This window comes from Lolium perenne, chromosome 6, assembly GCF_019359855.2.
Source record: "Lolium perenne isolate Kyuss_39 chromosome 6, Kyuss_2.0, whole genome shotgun sequence".
NCBI lineage: Eukaryota > Viridiplantae > Streptophyta > Magnoliopsida > Poales > Poaceae > Lolium > Lolium perenne.
Genome location: NC_067249.2, coordinates 19,506,637 through 19,530,679, shown reverse-complemented (window position 1 = coordinate 19,530,679; position 24,043 = coordinate 19,506,637).

Sequence of the window (24,043 nt, the reverse complement as noted above, 5' to 3'; positions counted from 1 at the left end):
CGATAGCTGCAGTCACCTGACAGATTCGGCTCGGGGGAGGCATATGATCAGCAGACAGACGCATGGGTAGGGAAAGAAAATGTCAGGAGCCGATGGAAAATCGGCCAGTAAAAAAAAAAAATTTAAAAAAAATTAGCAAGTGCAAATGTAGCAAGTACAGAAAGATCCAGTCCAGCGGAACATCATCTGTCTCTGAAGGCCCTACTGAAGAAACACGCCGAGGGCGAGAACGGCGTCAATACGGATGCGATCCGCCTCAGCGATCTCAGCCTGGTCATCCTCGTCCTTACCCGTCACCAGCTGATTGCTCAGGGTACGGATTTCAGCCAGATCGGTCTTCAGATCGGCTGTGAGGCCTTTTGCTTCGTCTTGAGAACGGGCAACAAGGGCTTCCTTGTCCTGGATGAGCTGTTTGGTCACCTTTACCCTCTCTTCAAGATTCTCCAGCTCCTTGCGCAGGGTCTCGAGTTCGGCGCGAGTGGCGGAAGTGTCCGTCTTCGCGTCCAGAGCAGCCTTCTTCTCATTGAGCCGTCGACACTTTTCGGCAATATCGGCTCTCAGCGGAAGTTGAGAGTGGCGAAGAGTAATCCTTTGGCGAGCCGATTGCACCCTTGACTTAAAGACCGGCAGGGTAACAGCAGGCCAGAGCTTCACTTGCAGGGTCATAGGGAGATGAGGCTGGATATCCTCGAGGATGCCTTTGGCTTCCTCGGAGTTTTCAATCAGAGTCTCAGTTGAGGCAGAAAGCAAGTCTTTGAGACGCTGGAGTGGACCACGGACCGTACTAGGGATCGGATCTCCACTTGCCTTGGAAGAAGTTGGTTCGATGGATTCTGGGTCGAACGTAAGCAAGCTCGAGAGATCACAACCCTGATAGGGCAAACAAAGTGAGTTTAGGAGGCAATGGGGGAATTAATGGAGCCAAGGGGGAGGGATATACCTCTCCCAAGGAAGGAGGAACAGCCGATGCAGTAACGATCGGCTTTTCTATGGACTGAGATGGGTCAGCCACTTGGGCAGACGCGATCGCCGAGGTGGCTAGGTCCGGGGTGGCGGACGGCATCGGTATCTCTTCAACGTCTCCGCTAGAAGTTTCTGCGGCCTGCAAGAGGAAGTGGTTAGCCGATCCGTCCATGACGATGGGAAAGAAGAACACGAGCATGAAGCATGACCAAGAAGGTGATTACGTTTGAAACCTCCTGGCTTGATGAAGAGGCTCGTGGGTTCTTGCGAGCCCTTTTGACGCAGCGGCGCTTCGTGCGTGACCCCGATCTGCTCGGGGCTTGGGGGGCAGGGGGTTCAGTGATCGACCTTTTCTTGGAAGCCGGCACTGGTGAAGCCGTCTGGCTCTGGGTGGTGGACCTCTCGGAATTGCCCGAGCTCGAGTCCCCCTGACTGGTTTCTTCGGCCATGCTGGAGGTTCCTTCAATGGAGGCCTGTAGGAAAGAATACGAGCGTATTGTAAACAAATTGTTGAAAGTGGACAAGTGTCTACAGGGTCTGAACCAACTTACACGCAAGCTTTCTTGGGCCGGAGCTTTACGCTGCAGGGTTTTTCTGGCAGCCACCTTCCTCACTGCCGTCCTCGCCTGAGTCGAGGCTCGGGGGGCAATCGGCCCCGAAGATGCTTTACTCTTGGGAGCCGATTTCGGTGAAATCGGCTGACTCTGCATTATGACTTTCTTTAGGGGTGGCGAGCTCTGGCAGAAGAGAACCACTGGTGCCGGAGGAAGGAATACGAAAGGGGAACCGTCGGCTTGTGTGGGAGCCGGACCATCTTGTTGCTGCCAGGAGAAAGAGTCAGGTCACAGACGATCACCATAAGGCGGATACAGGAAATGCTTAAGTAATGGTACCTGGTCTGCAGGGATGTCATACTCGGCGTCAAGCTCTCTCAGTAGCGGTCCTAGAGCCCTCCTGAAGACGTGGGTCTTCCACATAGACCACCAAGTCTCGAAGCCATCGGTGGTGAAGGAGAAACGGAGGTCGCGGGGAATTGGAATGGCCAAAGCATCGAAGAAGGTATAACATCTTTGGCCAGTAATAATGTCAGGCAGTTCAGCTCTACTTGCTGTCAGGTGGTGTAGGAAGAAGTGTGGAGGCACCTGCCCGAGGCCAAGCTGTCGTGCTACCACTACCGGTTGGTAACACTCATAACCAGGCTTGATGATCCGGTTCGAGGTACTCATGCCAACGGGGAGGAAGCAAGGACGGATCATGATAGAATACAGATGCTGGGTGCTAGCGTCATCGGCAAAATCATCCAGTCGAAAGGAGATTGGGTTTTCAAAGTTCGCCGATTCAGTATAAGGAAGAAACAGGGGGTTGTCCAAACCTTGGAAGAAAATCTTGAACCACCCTGCTGCTTCCTTGGGGATCAGCCTGCTGCCTGGGAGACCATACAAAGCTTGGCCATAGCTGGTGCATCGGATATCCTTTCCATTAACATCTGGAAAGGTGCAGGTGGTCAAAGATGGGAAGTCCGGGATCTGGTGCTGAAAATATAGCTGCGCCCATAACTGAATAAACCACCAAGGGCCGCCAGTTTTAACTGTCTTTTGAGAGAACAGTTTGATGACATCAGTTGAAGAGATCGATAGACTTCTCCAAGAAACAGTTTGCCTAGGCCAAGTTGGGTACCTTTAGCAAGTTCATAGGCCAGGGAAAGGTAATTCTTGGTAGGGGCAAGCGATGGGCCACAGAAAATAAAGTGCTCCAACCAGAAATTCAGGAAGGCTGTATGTTCCCTTTCTGTCACAGGGCCCTTGGTTTTCATATAACGATTGAGGTAGGCACCCCAGCTGGTACATTCTTTCTTAGAAGACAGGGTGAAAGGGACCTTCGGCAGTTTGAATGCAGACGGGCTTGGGGATGCGATGTTTAGGCCTGTGATCATGGCCACATCTAGCAGAGTTGGTGTCATGGGGCCATGGCCGAACATGAAGCAGTTCAGTGCGTCGGACCAGAAGTAGCCGATGGTTTTCAGGATATTCTCATTCTTCTCAAGAGGAGATAATGATAATGACAGGGCATCGGCTATCCCTATGGTTTCCCAAGTGGCATAATGAGTTTTTGATACTCTATTATACCATGCCACCCAACCCTCAGGAGGATTAGGCCAGGCTCGCAAGCAGTCGGCCCAGGAAGTCAGATCTAGGTTCTGGCTCACGAAGGGGATTGTGTTAGCTTCGCACGAAATTAACAGGGCGGGACTCTCAGAAGAACGAGGACCGAGGCACATCGAATTTGCGAGAGAAGGATGTGGCAGAAGGATGTCTGAAACCTAAATTAGTAGCGGAACGAAACATTAATTCAGGTGTTTGCCATTAATCCCATGTCAAGTCGAACGGCGAGAGGAGGTTGAGGATTACCTTCAGTCCGGAAGCCGTGGTGTCGGTATTGGATGATTCCGCCATGGGATGCTTTGGAGGAGTTGGGGGCGGCGCGGTCGAGATCTGTGTAGGTGGTTTTGGGTTGGGACTGCTCAGGCGGCGATTTGGGGATCTAAGTTTGCCTTTTCAGAGAGAGGTCGCAGGTTACCGTTTGGAAGGGCGGCTAGGTGAACTTTGCACGTGTTTTGATGGTAGAGGCCGATGCGATGCCATCGGCTCTTTTTGGAGATTTTGTGACTTTGACTGTCGGCAAAACAGTTGACTGGGAATACTTCTTCATTAACGAAGGAGGGTTTTTTACAATGAAGAGCTGATTGTTCAAAAAGGAACAAAAGAAGAGCCAATTGCTCGCACACTAGTCCTCGCTGCCCTCGTCGTCGGCGTCGTAGCTGTCACCGGCGCTACTTCCGGAGAGCTCCTCGTCACCGCTGCCCTAGTCTTGGACTGGAGCCTCTTCCTCTTCGTCATCATCGTCATCTTCATTGTCCCCCCAAGCGCGGAAGCGCTCCGCCGGTGGGTACCCAATGGAGGAGAAGGAGGAGTCGTCGTCCTCTTCGGTCCCCCATGAGTGGGGGTCATCCTCGCTCTCGCTCTCCAGTTCCCTTTCAATGAGAAACTGGGGGTCGTCCTCCCCGTCAGTCAAGGGTTTATCGCTATCTGACAAAAGGCTAAAGTCCCATTCGGGTTCTGACATCGGCTCGCTCAAGGAAGGAAAAAAGAACATAGCTACGGGTTTCCAGGGAAGTAATGCTGAAGCTATCAAGTTCAGCAGAGGAGTTGAGAAGACGATCATCATGATGAAGGATGCTGCGATGGTTCAGCTCTACCACGACATGACCCGACGAAGAGAAAACAGAGTGATTTTGGAATTATAATTCCAAAACCAGGGGGCATGTGTTATCACCGGAATTTGACCGAGTCAGAGGTGGGCCGCGATCGAGATGGATTCGAAGATTATATACAGAAGAAATATGTGAATCGGCCTTTATATGCAAGGTTTGGGCTAGTTGGCCCGTGTATCTGTAATATATTAGTTTACGTATTGGTTAGTTAGAGTTTTACCCGTGCACGATTAGGTGCACGCCTGAATTAGAAAGTCCCTTGGACTATAAATATGTATCTAGGGTTTATGGAATAAACAACAACACACGTTCAACCAAACAAACCAATCTCGGCGCATCGCCAACTCCTTCGTCTCGAGGGTTTCTATCCGGTAAGCGACATGCTGCCTAGATCGCATCTTGCGATCTAGGCAGCACAAGCTCCACGTTGTTCATGCGTTGCTCGTACTGAAGCCTTGTTGATGGCGAGCAACGTAGTTATCATAGATGTGTTAGGGTTAGCATAGTTCTTCGCGTAACATGCTATCGTAGTGCAACCCTTGCATGTCTAGCCGCCCTCACACCTATCTTAGGTGTGGGGGCGGCACCCCGCTTGATCATTATTTGGTAGATCTGATCCGTTACGATTGCTCCTTGTTCTACAAGGATTAGTTTAATATCTGCAATAGTTAGGCCTTACAAAGGGTTGGAGGATCCAGCGGCACGTAGGGTGTCGTTCGCTAGTCCTAGACAGGATGTTCCGGGGATCAACCTCGTGTTGGTTTTTAGGCCCTATCTAGGATCGGCTTACGATCACCGTGCGTGGCCGCGAGGCCCAATCGTGAGTAGGATGATCCGATTATGCGGTGAAAACCCTAAATCGTCGTAGATCTAATTAGCTTTATCTTGATCAAGCAGGACCACCATATATTCGTTCACCCCGAACGAATCATGGGTGGATCGGCTCCTTGAGCCGATTCACAGGATGACCTGAGAGCCGATCGAGGCTCTTATTTAATGTGTACGTGTATGCCATGCAGGAAACTAAGCGAGGCATCTCCATCACCTTCCTGACCAGGTATAGGTCAGGTGGCACGCCCTTGCACTCAGCATCGGACGTGTGACCAGAAGTGCTTTGCGGGCCGTCGCTCGGAGGGACCTCAGCCAGCCGCAGCTCTAGGTTGTTCCCGGCTCTACAGTGTTGACCGTCGCTGCCCGCCGGTGGGTTTTGGCAGTCAACAGCGGGCCCTGGAAGAACTCCAACACGCCCTTTCGAATGCCCCTATCCTCGCGGCCCCGCTGCCAAAAGAGACTATGCTGCTATACGTCGCCGCGTCGAACCGCGCTATAAGCGCGGTCATGGTCGTCGAACGGAAGGAAGAGGGAAGGGAGCAACTGGTACAGCGCCCGGTCTACTACATCAGCGAAGCTCTAATCGAATCCAAGCAGCGGTACCCGCATTACCAAAAGCTGGTGTACGCAGTCCTCAGGGCCCAGAGGCGACTGGCCCCTTACTTCCAGGAGCACCCCATCAAGGTAGTCGCCTCAACACCACTCGCCGACATCATCCGCAACCGCGATGCAACTGGCCGGATCGCCAAGTGGGCAGTCGAACTCAGCGTCCACAACATCACCTACGAGTCGCGCCACGCCATTAAATCTCAGGCACTCGCCGACTTCCTCGCTGACTGGGAAGAGGCCCAGCAACCAAGCTCCCCCGCGGATCTCAAGCACTGGACACTGCACTTCGACGGATCTAAGAACCTCGAGGGGGCAGGCGCGGGAGTCGTCCTCACATCACCAAAGGGCGACACCGTGAAGTACGCCCTGCAACTCAGATTCGAGCCCTGCACCAACAACATGGCCGAGTACGAGGCGCTTCTACACGGTATGCGAGTAGCAAAAGAGATGGGCGCAACGCGGCTGCGCTGCCTCGGCGATTCCGACCTGGTCGCCAGCCAGACTTCCGGCACCTGCGACGCCACCGACGCCAACATGATTGCATACAAGCGCGCCGTCGACCAAGCCGGCGCTAGCTTCACCGGCCACGTCGTCGAATGGGTCGACAGGCGCAAGAATGAGGAAGCCGATGCACTAGCCAGAATCGGGTCCAAGCGACTCCAACCCCCTCCGGGCGTCGTCCTGGATATCCTCAGCCACCCCTCGGTGCGCGCACCCCGCGAGCTGGACATTGCTGAGCCTCCTGCTCCCGACTCCACCCTAGTCGCACTCGCCGCCGACAGCGTCGATTGGACCGAGCTGTACATAAGCTACCTCGAGCGCCAGATACTGCCAATGGACGAAGCCAAAGCACGGGCTATCGTACGCAGGTGCAAGTCTTTTACCATCATCAATAATGAACTATACAAGCGCAGTGTCTCAGGAGTGTTCCAACGATGCGTCGCCACCAAAGAAGGGCGCAACATCCTGCGCGACATCCACGCAGGGGACTGCGGCCACCACGCAGGCGCGCGTTCAATCGTTGCCAAAGCCTTCCGTCACGGCTTCTACTGGCCAACAGCCCATGAAGACGCAGTCGCGCTCGTCCGTTCGTGCGCCGGGTGCCAAAAGTACGCAAGCCAGTCGCACATGCCGGGGTCAGCATTGAAGACCATTCCCCTTACCTGGCCCTTCGCCGTCTGGGGCATGGACATGGTAGGAAAATTCAAAACGGCCCCCGGCGGATATACTCACCTCCTGGTTGCGGTGGACAAGTTCACCAAATGGGTAGAAGCAAAGCCTATAAAGAAGTGTGACGGGAAGACAGCCACAAAGTTCCTACGCGAGCTTATCTATCGATATGGCTACCCTCACAGCATCATAACTGACAATGGCACCAATTTCGCCAAAGGGGAGATGGCCGACTTCTGCGAAGAAAAGGGCATCCGACTCGACCTCGCGTCAGTCGCACACCCCGAGTCGAACGGCCAAGTAGAGAGAGCAAACCAGAGCATCCTTCACGGACTCAAGCCGCGCCTGGTTGTGCCCCTGGAACGCGTAGCCGGTTGCTGGGCAGAAGAGCTCTCTTCAGTATTGTGGGGCATCCGCACAACACCAAACAGGTCAACTGGCTTCACGCCTTTCTTCCTGGTGTATGGCGCCGAGGCCGTTATGCCCACGGACATCGCCTACGACTCTCCTAGGGTCGTCAACTACGCCGAAGAAGACAACGAGCGAGCTCGCCAAGATGACATCGACCTCCTTGATGAGGCCAGAGACCTCGCACTCTCCAGGACCGCCATCTACCAGCAGGACCTCCGTCGCTACCACAGTCGTCGCGTTCGGAGTCGCTCCTTCCAAGTCGGAGACCTCGTGCTCCGGCTAATCCAAGACAAGAAAGGCATGCACAAGCTATCCCTGCCCTGGGAAGGACCGTTCGCCGTCAGCCGCGTACTCGGCAACGACTCCTACTACCTCACAGACGTCCGCAAGGACGACAAAGGCGAACCGCTCACCAGAGAGGTGGAGCGCCCCTGGAACGTGAACCTCCTCCGACGGTTTTACACCTAAGGACAAAGTGTAGCCCACAAATTCAGAGGTTAATAAAAATCGCCGACCGCAATGATCTCCAACTCCGACCGCCTCTCCTTCACCCGCTAGCTATCTCCATCTCTCATCTCGGTACATACCGGCCTAGTCACCACGACAAGCGACTCGGTACTGAGAGACCTTCGGTCGCCGCTGCTGGAAGAGTGAAGTCCACGATCGGCCAAGTAGCCGGGCTAACAAGGGCATGGCGGGCGACTGGACGCAACACCAGGCCCGGTCGCCCACCACCCCTTACGCCGTCGGGCGAAAACGGCGACTGGAACCCACAACAGGGCCGCATGCTCGGCCAGCCCCATGGGCCACGGCGACCGTCTCGTGCTACGCTATACAGCACATCAATGCCCTCCTCTACCTTAGGCTGGCGAATTGCGTGGCCAAGTACTTTGACCAGGGACCCCGCAAAACGGACCCGCGGCTCGCCAAGGAAAAACGCCCGCAAAGACCCCCTTTGGAGTCGCCTAGCGACTGGCTCACCGAGCCACGACGAGTGGCGCGCTACATACAAACAGCGCAACTACAAACTCACCGCTACTCCACCCATGAGGCTGCTATTCGCACTATAACGACTACGTACTGCAACTGGGGACGCCCAGCTCGACAAGGAAAACAGTCAAGTCGATAGCCCTCATCGGGGTCACAAGGCGACTGGCCTGAAGGCCATGGAGATTCGGACCCAACTCCAAAGCATCGCCGCCACAATAACATAAATTCAAAAGCAACCATCGAATTATAGTTAAGCAAAAGCTGACACTTTATTTACAACTGACACCCGCTCGCGGGAATTCAAGTTACTTCTTACACAGGGACTCAGTAACCTACTAGGATGCCCCGGAGCTCCTTCTACAACAGGCTCGGCGCCACCATCGCCGTGACGAAATTTCGGTGTGTACAGGACGACCGGGTACGTGGACAAGGAGCCGGTGGCCGCGGCGTGGAAAAGGCGCTCCGCGGGGTAGTCCACCGGGCCTGGCTCCTTCTCCGTGTCCCCAGGCGCCGCTTGGCTGGAGATGTGAGTCTCCAAGTCAGCAGTCGCCAGCACCCGGTCGGCAAAGGGGCGCACCGCCTCCATCAAGCGCAGCACTTCGGCAACGTTGAACTCACCAGTCTCCGAGGGGAAGCCAGCGGTGACCTCCTCCACGTCGAACCCCTCGGAGTAGTGCGCCAGCACCATGCTCAGAGCCATGGTAATGCCAACACGGCAGGAGGAGCGGCGAAGCCAGTCAACGACGGCCGGGATGTTGGACACGGCCCTGAAGACGGACGGCGTGTCCCGTGGAATCACCTCCCGCGGACTCAAGTACTGGAGCGCAGCCAGTATCTCCCCCGCGCAGGCTATGATGCGCGCGGTCGCAGTCGACAGGCATTCCCGCGGAGTCACCGTCTCCGTGAAGTCGCTCGTACCTACAACCAACAACACAAGGAAGAGAAATAAGAACTCGCCCTCGACATCGACTCGCCAGGCTCGGGGACTCGCCCTCGACATCGACTCGCCAGGCTCGGGGACTGACCCCCGAAGCCGACTCGCCATGCTCGGGGACTGGCCCCCGAGGCCGACTCGCCACACTCGGGGACTGATCCCCGAAGCCGACTCGCCATGCTCGGGGACTGGCCCCCGAAGTCGACTCGCCAGGCTTGGGGACTGGCCCCTAACACCGACTCGCCATACTCGGGGACTGACCCCCGAAGCCGACTCGCCATGCTCGGGGACTGGCCCCCGAAGTCGACTCGCCAGGCTTGGGGACTGGCCCCTCACGCTGACTCGCCACGCCCGGGGACTCGAAGCCTCGGCAATCAAACAGCAAGGGAGGGGCGAGAACTTACCGAGAAGCTGCCGCGACATCTCACGGACGAAAGCCTCGAAGTTGGTCTTCTCGGCCTGCACCGCCAGGACGATGCCCTCGGACGCCTCCTTTTCCGCGGCCAACTCCTTGGCGTGCTGCTGCTTCAAGGCCGCGACCTCTTCCCGCAGAGCCGCAGCGGCCCCACGCGCGGAATCCCGCGCATCAGTCGCGGCCTCCAGCTTCGCCTTGTACTCGGCGATGACGTCTTCCAGCTCCCGGCCCTTCTGCTCCAAGACCCTCGTCAAGTCCGTCACCTCCGCTTTCGCCCTTTTCCGGGCCTCTTCGGCCTGCTGCGCCCGGAACTCGGCTTCGCGGTAGAAGGATTCCTTGACAAACCCTTCCCGCGCCTCGGCAAGCGCCTTCGCCTGCGCCTCTGCTACAAAAAAAAGAGGGCGGTGAGAATAGGAGTACAAGCAAGGCAAGCACGACTGAGAGAGGAAGGCGAGCGGGCATGACTTACTGCCCAGAGCAATAAGCTTCCGGTTCTTTTGCGCCGCCTCCTCCACGAGCGCGGTCAATCGCTTAACCTCTGCCTGCACAAAAACAAAAACAATGCCAAGGTCGATAAAAGCAGTCCAGATAGGCAAAAGGAGACTCGACTCGCCCTTTCAGGCCAAGTCGACCCTCTGGGACTGGGGGTGACTGGACTGCGAGTACAGAAATACTCACCACGTGTGCTTCACCAAGCGCCGTGTGGAGCTCAGTGAAGGTCAAGGTAGAGGGCGGTGGATGGCGCGACTCGGCCGCCTCCCCCGCCTGCATCACCGCTTCAGTCGACGGTGCCCCGCCTGTCCGCGTATCGGCGTCGCTAGGTGGGGCTCGGTCCCTAGCAGCCTTGGACCGGCGCTCCTTCAGCGGCTCCGAGAGGCCGCCTTCCTCGACGGTGTTTTCTTCGGCTTCGGGCGCCTTCTGGCCCTCGGTCGACCCGACGCCCACCAACTCCTCCTCCACCACGGGTGGAACGGCGCCCGGACCCATCGCTGCGCTTGCCGTGCCCCCGCGAACCATGCTGGGCAGGGGGAAGACTTCGGCGGTGGGCTCGGCGTGGCTGGCGCCCGCCTTCTCAGCCTGGCTCGCGGTGACAGGCTCCTCTGGAGCCGACCCCGCGCCCCCGAGGTCGGAGGGCGCCGCTTTCTTCTCCGCGGCCTTCTTCTTCGCCTCGGCCGCCCTCGTGGCCGCCGCCCCAGTTGTGGCCGGTCTCGCCAAGATCTTCTTCTTGGACCTGCAGGGGAGCAAGGTGACTCGACATCCAATCCCGCCATAAAGAGAACAGGTTTGACGGGGAGCACTTACTTCACCGTGGGGATTGCCTTTACGCCCGGACCGGCCCGAGCTCCCGCGTCGATTGCGTCCTTCAGGGGGCGCTGAAGCTTTATGGAACCTTCCAGGATAGTTGGGCGCAGTCGCTTCGACGGCAGCTCGGCCCCTTCCTTGGAAGGCTCCGCCTCTCCCTCCGGGTGAGAGGTCGCCTCCTCATCAACTGCGCCCTGAGACGAGGACCCGGCGCCCCTCTTCGACCCGCGCGGGAGTCGGATGAAGTCCCGCGCCTCGGAGTCCGACTCGGTGCGCTCCTCCTCCTCGTCGACTTCTTCTTCTTCGCCTTCGGTCATTTCCGGAGGCTCCTTCCCGGCGAGGGGGGGGGGGAGGTGGTCAGCAATTTTCTGCCACCGCTACATTCGAACCAAGGAAACAAGTCAGAAGAAAGAGACATTGCCAAGGCATTCGGAGTCACTGCGCAAGGCGTTACCTGAGGCGCCGGGGTATCTTCGGAGTAGGGCTGCAGGCCGTCCTCGAAGGAGGTAAAGGTGGCTGTGGTGATCTTGGCGAGTGCCTTCCGATACTCGCCCTCGTCCCACTCGGTCGCCGTCGACCGGGTGCAGTCGTTTTGCCCCCGGTACTCCCACATGGGGTGAGCTCGGCACCGCAGGGGGATCAGCCGGCGGCCAAGCCAGCAGTTGTACATGTTGGCCGCCGTCAGGCCATTGTCCTTCAGCGCCTGGATCGCCTGGCGCATCTCCTTCACCACTTCCTCCTGCTCGCGCGGCAGCGACCGGACATTGAGACGTCGCGGGACGCTGGGCTCGGGGTTGAACTGGGGAATGCAAACCTCGCCGGGGGGAGTGTACTCCTTGGCGTAGAACCAGAAGCGGCGCCACTGCGATTGCGCCTTCTTGGGGAGCGCCATGTCGATGAAGCTCTCCCCGGACTTCACCTGGAAGGTGATTCCGCCGTTCGGGATGAGCGCCTCGCTGCTCTTGTTGGCCCGAGTCGCCCGCCCGTGGAAGATTGATACCCACAGCGGGAAGTATGGCGGGCAACCCAGGTAGCACTCGCACAGTGCTACGAACAGAGAGATCTGCTGTACACTGTGCGGCCCCAGGTCGCATATCTTGATGCCATAGAAGGCCAACAACTGGCGGATGAAGTCGGAGGAGGGGAGCGCGAATCCGCGATCCAGGAAGCTGAGGAAGAGCATGAATTCGCCCGGCCTCGGGAGCGGCTCCACCTCGTTCGCCGGCGGAACTCGCCAGCGCTCCTATTTGAACTCGGGGATGACCCCGGAGGCGACGTACGGAAGAAGGGACTCGCGCGTGACCTTGGACTTGCCCCAGGCTCTCGCCGCCATGGTTGCGCTCAGGAGCTCTCGGCGAAAAGAGAAGGGAATAAAGGAAGAATGTGGCGGAGTGATAAGCCCTAACCCCCGGGTTCGGCCTTTTATATCGCTGCACTCGCCCCAGATAAGCACCAAATCTACCCGTTGATTCGCTGCGAGATCGTCGCCCCGTGATTAACGGTCAGGATTGGCGGCGGGATCAGCGGAACGGGCGTTAAGACTAGCCGTTAACAGTCACATCAGGCCCAACGGTCAACTCCATGCAAACGGTCTGCACCTCGGTCAACGTGAAATCTAGCCATTGCCCCCTCCACGCGTCCGCGCACGGGACTTACGCCGACTGACCTGCGGCGACTGGCATGCGCCGACTGCCCTACGACGACTGGCATAACGCCGACTGTCCTGCGTCGAATGGCTCATCAAGTTCAGGCGAGTGAAGACTAGCGATCCGCTGGAGTTTACTTCGGGAGCCCGGTGGCGATTCATCTCAATCCGCCTTTGTGCCTCTCCGCGACCCGCACCGGATCTACACTTCGTCACCACCGCGCTCGGGGACTACTGATGGGGATATGCCCATAGGGGGTGGGTCGCCAGTCCCACTCGCCACGAGGATGAAGGCCCAGGAAGGACCGCCAGTCGCCCAACCGACTAGGCCCGAAGGCGACTGGGCCGAAGTCCTAAGGAGATGATCTGCTCGGTTCAAGATAGAGATTACTTGAAGAAGGGTGCGGTATCCCGGATTTGTAGTAACTGATACGATTCGGCGTTATCCCTTTGTAACCCTAGGACGGGGGTGGAAATATAAACCCCCGGGCTAAACCCTAGAAGGACACATCATCTGAGATCCAATCCCCTCATTGTAAGCTCTTGGCTTCTCGCCGACTGAGCCCCCCCCCCATTGTAATCCTCCACTGAGCAATAAAGATCTAGCAGGACGTAGGCCTTTTACTCTCCGGAGGGGCTGAACCTGGGTAAAACCCTTGCGTCTCTTGCACCTCGACCCGTAGATGGCGATGTTCCCTTACCCTCGCATCAATGAAGTGCTACCCCCTGTAGCATCTGCCGTGGTCATATCCACGACAGGTACGGCATGCAACTAGGGTGCATCGTCCGTGAAACCGTGCCGATCCTAACTCAGGACCTCAGAAGCAAGGAGAACGAGGCTCTCGCCCAATCCCTCCTCCAGAAGCTTCACCAACGATACACGTTCCCGGAGCCGTTCAATAAGAAGGTGGAATCTTTAGCTCTCTGATGCGTGTGGTTGACACGTCCGTTGGGAACCCCAAGAGGAAGGTGTGATGCGCACAGCGGCAAGTTTCCCTCAGTAAGAAACCAAGGTTTAATCGAACCAGTAGGAGTCAAGAAGCACGTTGAAGGTTGATGGCGGCGGGATGTAGTGCGGCGCAACACCAGAGATTCCGGCGCCAACGTGGAACCTGCACAACACAACCAAAGTACTTTGCCCCAACGAAACAGTGAGGTTGTCAATCTCACCGGCTTGCTGTAACAAAGGATTAACCGTATTGTGTGGAAGATGATTGTTTGCAGAAAACAGTAAAACAAGTATTGCAGTAGATTGTATTTCAGTATAGAGAATTGGACCGGGGTCCACAGTTCACTAGAGGTGTCTCTCCCATAAGATAAACAGCATGTTGGGTGAACAAATTACAGTTGGGCAATTGACAAATAAAGAGGGCATGACCATGCACATACATATTATGATGAGTATAGTGAGATTTAATTGGGCATTATGACAAAGTACATAGACCGCCATCCAGCATGCATCTATGCCTAAAAAGTCCACCTTCAGGTTATCATCCGAACCCCCTCCAGTATTAAGTTGCTAACAACAGACAATTGCATTAAGTATTGCGCGTAATGTAACTAGTAACTACATCCTTGAACATAGCACTAATGTTTTATCCCTAGTGGCAACAACACATCCACAACCTTAGAACTTTCTGTCACTGTCCCAGATATCAATGGAGGCATGAACCCACTATCGAGCATAAATACTCCCTCTTGGAGTTACAAGCATCTACTTGGCCAGAGCATCTACTAGTAACGGAGAGCATGCAAGATCATAAACAACACATAGACATAACTTTGATAATCAACATAACAAGTATTCTCTATTCATAGGATCCCAACAAACGCAACATATAGAATTACAGATAGATGATCTTGATCATGTTAGGCAGCTCACAAGATCCGACAATGAAGCACAATGGGGAGAAGACAACCATCTAGCTACTGCTATGGACCCATAGTCCAGGGGTAGACTACTCACACATCACTCCGGAGGCGACCATGGCGGCGTAGAGTCCTCCGGGAGATGATTCCCCTCTCCGGCAGGGTGCCGGAGGCGATCTCCTGGATCCCTCGAGATGGGATCGGCGGCGGCGGCGTCTCTGGAAGGTTTTCCGTATCGTGGCTCTCGGTACTGGGGGTTTCGCAATGGAGGCTTTAAGTAGGCGGAAGGGCAGGTCAGGAGGCGGCACGAGGGCCCCACACCACAGGGCCGCACGGCCAAGGGGGGGCCGCGCCGCCCTAGGGTGTGGCCACCTCGTGGCCCCACTTCGTCTCCTCTTCGGACTTCTGGAAGCTTCGTGGCAAAATAGGACCCTGGGCGTTGATTTCGTCCAATTCCGAGAATATTTCGTTACTAGGATTTCTCGAAACCAAAAATAGCAGAAAAACCGAATCGGCACTTCGGCATCTTGTTAATAGGTTAGTTCCAGAAAATGCACGAATATGACATAAAGTGTGCATAAAACATGTAGATAACATCAATAATGTGGCATGGAACATAAGAAATTATCGATACGTCGGAGACGTATCAGCATCCCCAAGCTTAGTTCTGCTCGTCCCGAGCAGGTAAAACGATAACACAGATAATTTCTGGAGTGACATGCCATCATAACCTTGATCATACTATTTGTAAAGCATACGTAGTGAATGCAGCGATCAAAACAATGTATATGACATGAGTAAACAAGTGAATCATAAAGCAAAGACTTTTCATGAATAGCACTTCAAGACAAGCATCAATAAGTCTTGCATAAGAGTTAACTCATAAAGCAATAATTCAAAGTAAAAGCATTGAAGCAACACAAAGGAAGATTAAGTTTCAGCGGTTGCTTTCAACTTGTAACATGTATATCTCATGGATATTGTCAACATAGAGTAATATAATAAGTGCAATAAGCAAGTATGTAGGAATCAATGCACAGTTCACACAAGTGTTTGCTTCTTGAGGTGGAGAGAAATAGGTGAACTGACTCAACAATGAAAGTAAAAGAATTGTCCTCCATAGAGGAAAAGCATCGATTGCTATATTTGTGCTAGAGCTTTGATTTTGAAAACATGAAACAATTTTGTCAACGGTAGTAATAAAGCATATGTATCATGTAAATTATATCTTACAAGTTGCAAGCCTCATGCATAGTATACTAATAGTGCCCGCACCTTGTCCTAATTAGCTTGGACTACCGGATCATCGCAATGCACATGTTTTAACCAAGTGTCACAAAGGGGTACCTCTATGTCGCCTGTACAAAGGTCTAAGGAGAAAGCTCGCATTGGATTTCTCGCTATTGATTATTCTCAACTTAGACATCCATACCGGGACAACATAGACAACAGATAATGGACTCCTCTTTTATGCATAAGCATGTAACAACAATTAATAATTCTTCTCATATGAGATTGAGGATATTTTTCCAAAACTGAAACTTCCACCATGGATCATGGCTTTAGTTAGCGGCCCAATGTTCTTCTCTAACAATATGCATGCTTCCACCATGGATCATGGTCTCAGGTAGATCGCTCTTACTTCAGACAAGACGAACATGCATAGCAACTCACATGAAATTCAACAAGGAGTAGTTGATGGCGTCCCCAGTAAACATGGTTATCGCACAACAAGCAACTTAATAAGAGATAAAGTGCATAATTACATATTCAATACCACAATTGTTTTTAAGCTATTTGTCCCATGAGCTATATATTGCAAAGGTGAATGATGGAATTTTAAAGGTAGCACTCAAGCAATTTACTTTGGAATGGCGGAAAATACCATGTAGTAGGTAGGTATGGTGGACACAAATGGCATAGTGGTTGGCTCAAGTATTTTGGATGCATGAGAAGTATTCCCTCTCGATACAAGTTTTAGGCTAGCAAGGTTATTTGAAACAAACACAAGGATGAACCGGTGCAGCAAAACTCACATAAAAGACATATTGAAAACATTATAAGACTCTACACCGTCTTCCTTGTTGTTCAAACTCAATACTAGAAATTATCTAGACCTTAGAGAAACCAAATATGCAAACCAAATTTTAGCATGCTCTATGTATTTCTTCATTAATGGGTGCAAAGCATATGATGCAAGAGCTTAAACATGAGCACAACAATTGCCAAGTATCACATTACCCAAGACATTAATAGCAATTAATACATGTATCATTTTCCAATTCCAACCATATAACAATTTAACGAAGAAGAAACTTCGCCATGAATACTATGAGTAGAAACTAAGGACATACTTGTCCATATGCTACAGCGGAGCGTGTCTCTCTCCCATAAAGTGAATGCTAGGATCCATTTTATTCAATCAAAACAAAAAACAAAAACAAACCGACGCTCCAAGCAAAGCACATAAGATGTGATGGAATAAAAATATAGTTTCAGGGGAGGAACCTGATAATGTTGTCGATGAAGAAGGGGATGCCTTGGGCATCCCCAAGCTTAGACGCTTGAGTCTTCTTAGAATATGCAGGGGTGAACCACCGGGGCATCCCCAAGCTTAGAGCTTTCACTCTCCTTGATCATGTTGCATCATACTCCTCTCTTGATCCTTGAAAACTTCCTCCACACCAAACTTAGAACAACTCATTAGAGGGTTAGCGACAATAAAAATTAACATGTTCAGAGGTGACACAATCATTCTTAACACTTCTGGATATTTGCATAAAGCTACTGGACATTAATGGATCAAAGAAATTCATCCAACATAGCAAAAGAGGCAATGCGAAATAAAAGGCAGAATCTGTCAAAACAGAACAGTTCGTATTGACGAATTTTATCGAGGCACCAGACTTGCTCAAATGAAAATGCTCAAATTGAATGAAAGTTGCGTACATATCTGAGGATCACTCACGTAAATTGCCATAATTTTCTGAGTTACCTACAGGTAAAACAGCCCAGATTCGTGACAGCAAAGAAATATGTTTCTGCGCAGTAATCCAAATCTAGTATGAACTTTACTATCAACGACTTTACTTGGCACAACAAAACACTAAACTAAGATAAGGAGAGGTTGCTACAGTAGTAAACAACTTCCAAGACACAAAATAAAAACAAAGTACTGTAGGTAAAAAAAATGGGTTGTCTCCCATAAGCGCTTTTCTTTAACGCCTTTCAGCTAGGCGCAGAAAGTGTGTATCAAGTATTATCAAAGGGTGGTGCATTCTCAGCGGGGTGTGGAGTTTTCTCAACCAGGCATAGTATATTAGATACATAAGTTTTAGCATCTCCCTTTTCATTAGTCTTAGGCGTGCTACTCTCATCAAACAAATTTTCAGGAACAAGCCAAGCATAGTTATTTTCGAGTGCATCATTCATAGCTAAGAGTTTACATGGTATTGGTGCTTTGATCTCCCCTCCATCATTAATATTATTAGTGTATCTTATTCTATCCATGTCCATCTTTTCAAGGAGGCTAACAAAATTGGTATAAGAACCAAGCATATTAAATTTAGCGAAAACTTTTCTAGCTTCTCTCGCTATTCCCCCAAATTCTTTAAGAAGGGTTTCTAATACAAAATCTTTCTTTTCTCCTTCTTCCATATCACTGAGTGTAAGAAACATATGTTGAATCACAGGATTAAGATTAACAAATCTAGATTCTAACGCGTGTACTAAAGAAGCAACAGCAATTTCATAAGTGGGAGCAAGTTCTACCAAGTGTCTATCTTCAAAATCTTCGACCGTACTAATATGAGTGAAAAAATCTTCTATATTGTCTTTCCCAAGGATAGACCCTCGACCTACCGGTACATCTTTAAGAACAAACTTAGGAGGAAACATGATGAAATAAGTAAAGTAAATGCAAGTAACTAATTTTTGTGTGTTTTTGATATAGCAAACAAGATAGCAAATAAAGTAAAACTAGCAACTAATTTTTTTGTATTTTGATTTAGTGCAGCAAACAAAGTAGTAAATAAAACTAAGCAAGACAAAAACAAAGTAAAGAGATTGAGAAGTGGAGACTCCCCTTGCAGCGTGTCTTGATCTCCCCGGCAACGGCGCCAGAAATTTGCTTGATGCGTGTGGTTGACACGTCCGTTGGGAACCCCAAGAGGAAGGTGTGATGCGCACAGCGGCAAGTTTCCCTCAGTAAGAAACCAAGGTTTAATCGAACCACTAGGAGTCAAGAAGCACGTTGAAGGTTGATGGCGGCGGGATGTAGTGCGGCGCAACACCAGAGATTCCGGCGCCAACGTGGAACCTGCACAACACAACCAAAGTACTTTGCCCCAACGAAACAGTGAGGTTGTCAATCTCACCGGCTTGCTGTAACAAAGGATTAACCGTATTGTGTGGAAGATGATTGTTTGCAGAAAACAGTAAAACAAGTATTGCAGTAGATTGTATTTCAGTATAGAGAATTGGACCGGGGTCCACAGTTCACTAGAGGTGTCTCTCCCATAAGATAAACAGCATGTTGGGTGAACAAATTACAGTTGGGCAATTGACAAATAAAGAGGGCATGACCATGCACATACATATTATGATGAGTATAGTGAGATTTAATTGGGCATTACGACAAAGTACATAGACCGCCATCCAGCATGCATCTATGCCTAAAAAGTCCACCTTCAGGTTATCATCCGAACCCCCTCCAGTATTAAGTTGCTAACAACAGACAATTGCATTAAGTATTGCGCGTAATATAACTAGTAACTACATCCTTGAACATAGCACTAATATTTTATCCCTAGTGGCGACAGCACATCCACAACCTTAGAACTTTCTGTCACTGTCCCAGATATCAATGGAGGCATGAACCCACTATCGAGCATAAATACTCCCTCTTTGGAGTTACAAGCATCTACTTGGCCAGAGCATCTACTAGTAACGGAGAGCATGCAAGATCATAAACAACACATAGACATAACTTTGATAATCAACATAACAAGTATTCTCTATTCATCGGATCCCAACAAATGCAACATATAGAATTACAGATAGATGATCTTGATCATGTTAGGCAGCTCACAAGATCCGACAATGAAGCACAATGGGGAGAAGACAACCATCTAGCTACTGCTATGGACCCATAGTCCAGGGGTAGACTACTCACACATCACTCCGGAGGCGACCATGGCGGCGTAGAGTCCTCCGGGAGATGATTCCCCTCTCCGGCAGGGTGCCGGAGGCGATCTCCTGGATCCCCCGAGATGGGATCGGCGGTGGCGGCGTCTCTGGAAGGTTTTCCGTATCGTGGCTCTCGGTACTGGGGGTTTCGCAACGGAGGCTTTAAGTAGGCGGAAGGGCAGGTCAGGAGGCGGCACGAGGGCCCCACACCACAGGGCCGCGCGGCCAAGTGGGGGGGGGGCGCCGCCCTAGGGTGTGGCCACCTCGTGGCCCCACTTCGTCTCCTCTTCGGACTTCTGGAAGCTTCGTGGCAAAATAGGACCCTGGGCGATCATTTCGTCCAATTCCGAGAATATTTCGTTACTAGGATTTCTGAAACCAAAAACAGCAGAAACAAAGAATCGGCACTTCGGCATCTTGTTAATAGGTTAGTTCCAGAAAATGCACGAATATGACATAAAGTGTGCATAAAACATGTAGATAACATCAATAATGTGGCATGGAACATTAGAAATTATCGATACGTCGGAGACGTATCACTCTCACGAAGATGAGCACTGCCTTGAGCAGCTGGAAGAACCGGTTGAAGAAAAAGATCGATGCCGGTGCAAGCTGGGAGAGGATAAGTACCAAAGAACCTTCGCTCTCCTTAGAAGACTTTAATGCATTCAAGTCTTACTTAGAGAGTGACACTGTTAAAAAATGGACCGCCTGGGGGAAGAAAATGCGGGAGTTGAACTTAGGGACCCACCATTACGGAAGCGGCGGTTACCGAGGAAAACAGCCCACTTGGGACAAGGAGGATGCCGAGATGGTACATCTGGGGAAAGAAAACCCCTGGCACAAAATCCAGGATGAACAGGCTAGGAACTTTGTCCGGTCCCGCTACTACTTAGACTGGAAGACGGGGGAATTTATTACGGATCACGAAGACGTGAGGGATTTCGAGAAGTACCTGGTAAGGATAGTTCTATATTATTTCGCTCATCTTATCAGGCAATGAAGCCAAATGAGCTAACCTTAAGTTCCTTTGTCTGAAGGATGAAGAGTTGACGAAGGCTGGCATGTGAACCCTCTAACTCTTTCCATTGCGTTATATACTAATATGCCTTGTGTCCATAGAGATGACGTACTACATCGTGTTCGAGGGGCGGGTTCCAGGAGTGTACGAGGAGTGGGAGGAGTGCAAGAAACAGGTGCACAAGTTCAGCGGCAACTGCTACAAAGGGTACCCGACTAGACACGAGGCGGTTGCCAAGTGGAGGGCGCACCAAGCGAACAAGAGCAAGATGAAGACCTTCCTTGTGCTCTCGCTCTTGCTCACCATCGTCGCGGCGGTACTCTATTTCATCCTAGTGTAGGCGGCGGCCGGTGTCACTTCGTTTGTATCTTGAGATGATGAGAACTTTCTTAATTTGCATCGATTATGAGTTGTATGGAGCTATATGTATAACTCGATCGGGCTATAAGTAATGTGATGATTATATATGTCCATATTATATCTATCTATATTATATCAGTATATAACCTGTATACGGTGTATAAAACCAGTATAAAACATGTATAATACACCAGGGAGCACAAAATCGAGTATACCTGTAGATTGTTCTGTGGCGCACCAAAACATAATTCTGTGGCGCACCCATTTCTGTGGCGCAGCTACAACTCATGCGCCACAGAACTACCTATTTCTGTGGCGCACAGGACCCAGTGCGCCACAGAAACCTTAATTCTGTGGCGCACAGCCAGATGCGCCACAGAAACCTTATTTTTGTGGCGACGTTTCTGTGGCGCACCACCCGTGCGCCACAGAAGCCCATTTTCGTGCGCCACTGATGAGGCTTTTCCTACTAGTTGGTGTGGCCCCACCATATTTCTGTGGCGTATGGGCTCTAGGTGCGCCACAAAATAAGCTTTTTCTGTGGCGCACCGTCTCTGGTGTGCCATAGAAATAATTTCTGTGGCGCATGCATGGCCAATGCGCCATAGAATACCATCTCACCTATAAGAATTTTCCTACTAGTGTTGCCATCGCACCAAATTTGCCTACTGCCGGTGCAGCAGCGCCCGCCGGTGGGAACGGGCCGGTGATAAAGGGCTACTGCCAGCGCACCAGCTAGTGCGCCGATGGTAACATGAGTTATCACCGGCGCACCTACCTAGTGCGCCGGCTGTAAGTTTTCTAGGAAACCAAAAAAGCCTCGCGGGGGGTACTTTTACAAGCAGCCCCTACGTTCAAAAGATGAAAGAAATCAAGTCCTAGTTCATTTTTGCATAGATCTGGATCTTGAGGCCTCGTTGGAGCTCAAGGCGGCGTGTCGGCAGCGTGGTTGTCGGCGTGTATGCAGCCTCGTGGGAGCTTGAGGTTGAGGAGGAGCTCCATGCGGTGTGGTCGTCGGAGCTCAAGGCCGAGGAGGAGGACCTCGAGGCGGCATGTTTGTTGGACCTTGTAGCCGAGGAGGATCTTGATGCCGAGGGAGATGAGGCGGCAGCTCTTGGTCCGTGTAGCTCGAGTCCAAGGAGGAGGATGCGGCGTTAGAGGAAGAAGGGAGGAGGAGGAGGAGAGGAGAGGGGAAGGAGAGGACAGGAGAGGAGAAAAGAGTAGGAGATGAGGAGAGGGGGAAATGAGGAAGGGGAAGAGGAGGATGCTGGTTTGTACTTATATACCTAAGGTTACCGTTGGCACACCTAGTATCATGTTGCGCCAGGGGTAATTTATTTAATTTTTCATCAAAATCTAAAAGCTGAAAAGGTCTGATACGTCTCAAACGTATCTATAATTTCTTATGTTCCATGCTACTTTTATGATGATACTCACATGTTTTATATACACTCTACATCATTTATATGCATTTTCCGGCACTAACCTATTGACGAGATGCCGAAGAGCCAGTTGTTGTTTTCTGCTGTTTTTTGTTTCAGAAATCCTACAAAGGAAATATTCTCGGAATTGGACGAAATCAACGCCGAGAGTCTTATTTTTCCACGAAGATTCCAGAAGACCGAAGGGGATACGAAGTGGGGCCACGAGGTGGCGACATACCAAGGCGGCACGGCCAAGAAGGGGCCCGCGCCGCCCTACTGTGTGGGCCCCTCGTGACTCCTCCAACCCTACCCTTCCGCCTACTTATAGCCTTCGTCACGAAAAACCCTGTACCGAGAGCCACGATACGGAAAACCTTCCAGAGACGCAGCCGCCGCCAATCCCATCTCGGGGGATTCAGGAGATTGCCTCCGGCACCCTGCCGGAGAGGGGAATCATCTCCCGGAGGACTCTTCATCACCATGATCGCCTCCGGATTGATGTGTGAGTAGTTCATCCTTGGACTATGGGTCCATAGCAGTAGCTAGATGGTTGTCTTCTCCTCATTGTGCTATCATGTTAGATCTTGTGAGCTGCCTATCATGATCAAGATCATCTATTTGTAATGCTACATGTTGTGTTTGTTGGGATCCGATGAATATGGAATACTATGTCAAGTTGATTATCAATCTATCATATATGTGTTGTTTATGTTCTTGCATGCTCTCCGTTGCTAGTAGAGGCTCTGGACAAGTTGATACTTGTAACTCCAAGAGGGAGTATTTATGCTCGACAGTGGGTTCATGCCTCCATTGAATCTGGGACAGTGACAGAAAGTTCTAAGGTTGTGGATGTCCTGTTGCCACTAGGGATAAAACATCGATGATTTGTCTAAGGATATTTGTGTTGATTACATTACGCACCATACTTAATGCAATTGTCTGTTGTTTGCAACTTAATACTGGAAGGGGTGCGGATGCTAACCCGAAGGTGGACTTTTTAGGCATAGATGTGATACATCTCCGACGTATCGATAATTTCTTATGTTCCATGCCACATTATTAATGATATCTACAAGTTTTATGCACACTTTATGTCATATTCGTGCATTTTCTGGAACTAACCTATTAGCAAGATGCCGAAGTGCCAGTTGCTGTTTTTTGCTGTTTTTGGTTTCAGAAATCCTAGTAAGGAAATATTCTCGGAATTGGACGAAATCAACGCCCAGGGTCCTATTTTGCCACGAAGCTTCCAGAAGACCGAAGAGGAGACGAAGTGGGGCCACGAGGTGGCGACACCATAGGGCGGCGCGGCCCAAGCCCTGGCCGCGCCGACCTATAGTGTGGGCCCCTCGTGACGCCCCTGGACCTGCCCTTCCTCCTACAAATAGCCTTCGTCGCGAAACCCCCAGTACCGAGAGCCACGATACGGAAAACCTTCCAGAGACGCCGCCGCCGCCAATCCCATCTCGGGGGATTCAGGAGATCGCCTCCGGCACCCTGCCGGAGAGGGGAATCATCTCCCGGAGGACTCTACGCCGCCATGGTCGCCTCCGGAGTGATGTGTGAGTAGTCTACCCCTGGATTATGGGTCCATAGCAGTAGCTAGATGGTTGTCTTCTCCCCATTGTGCTTAATTGACGG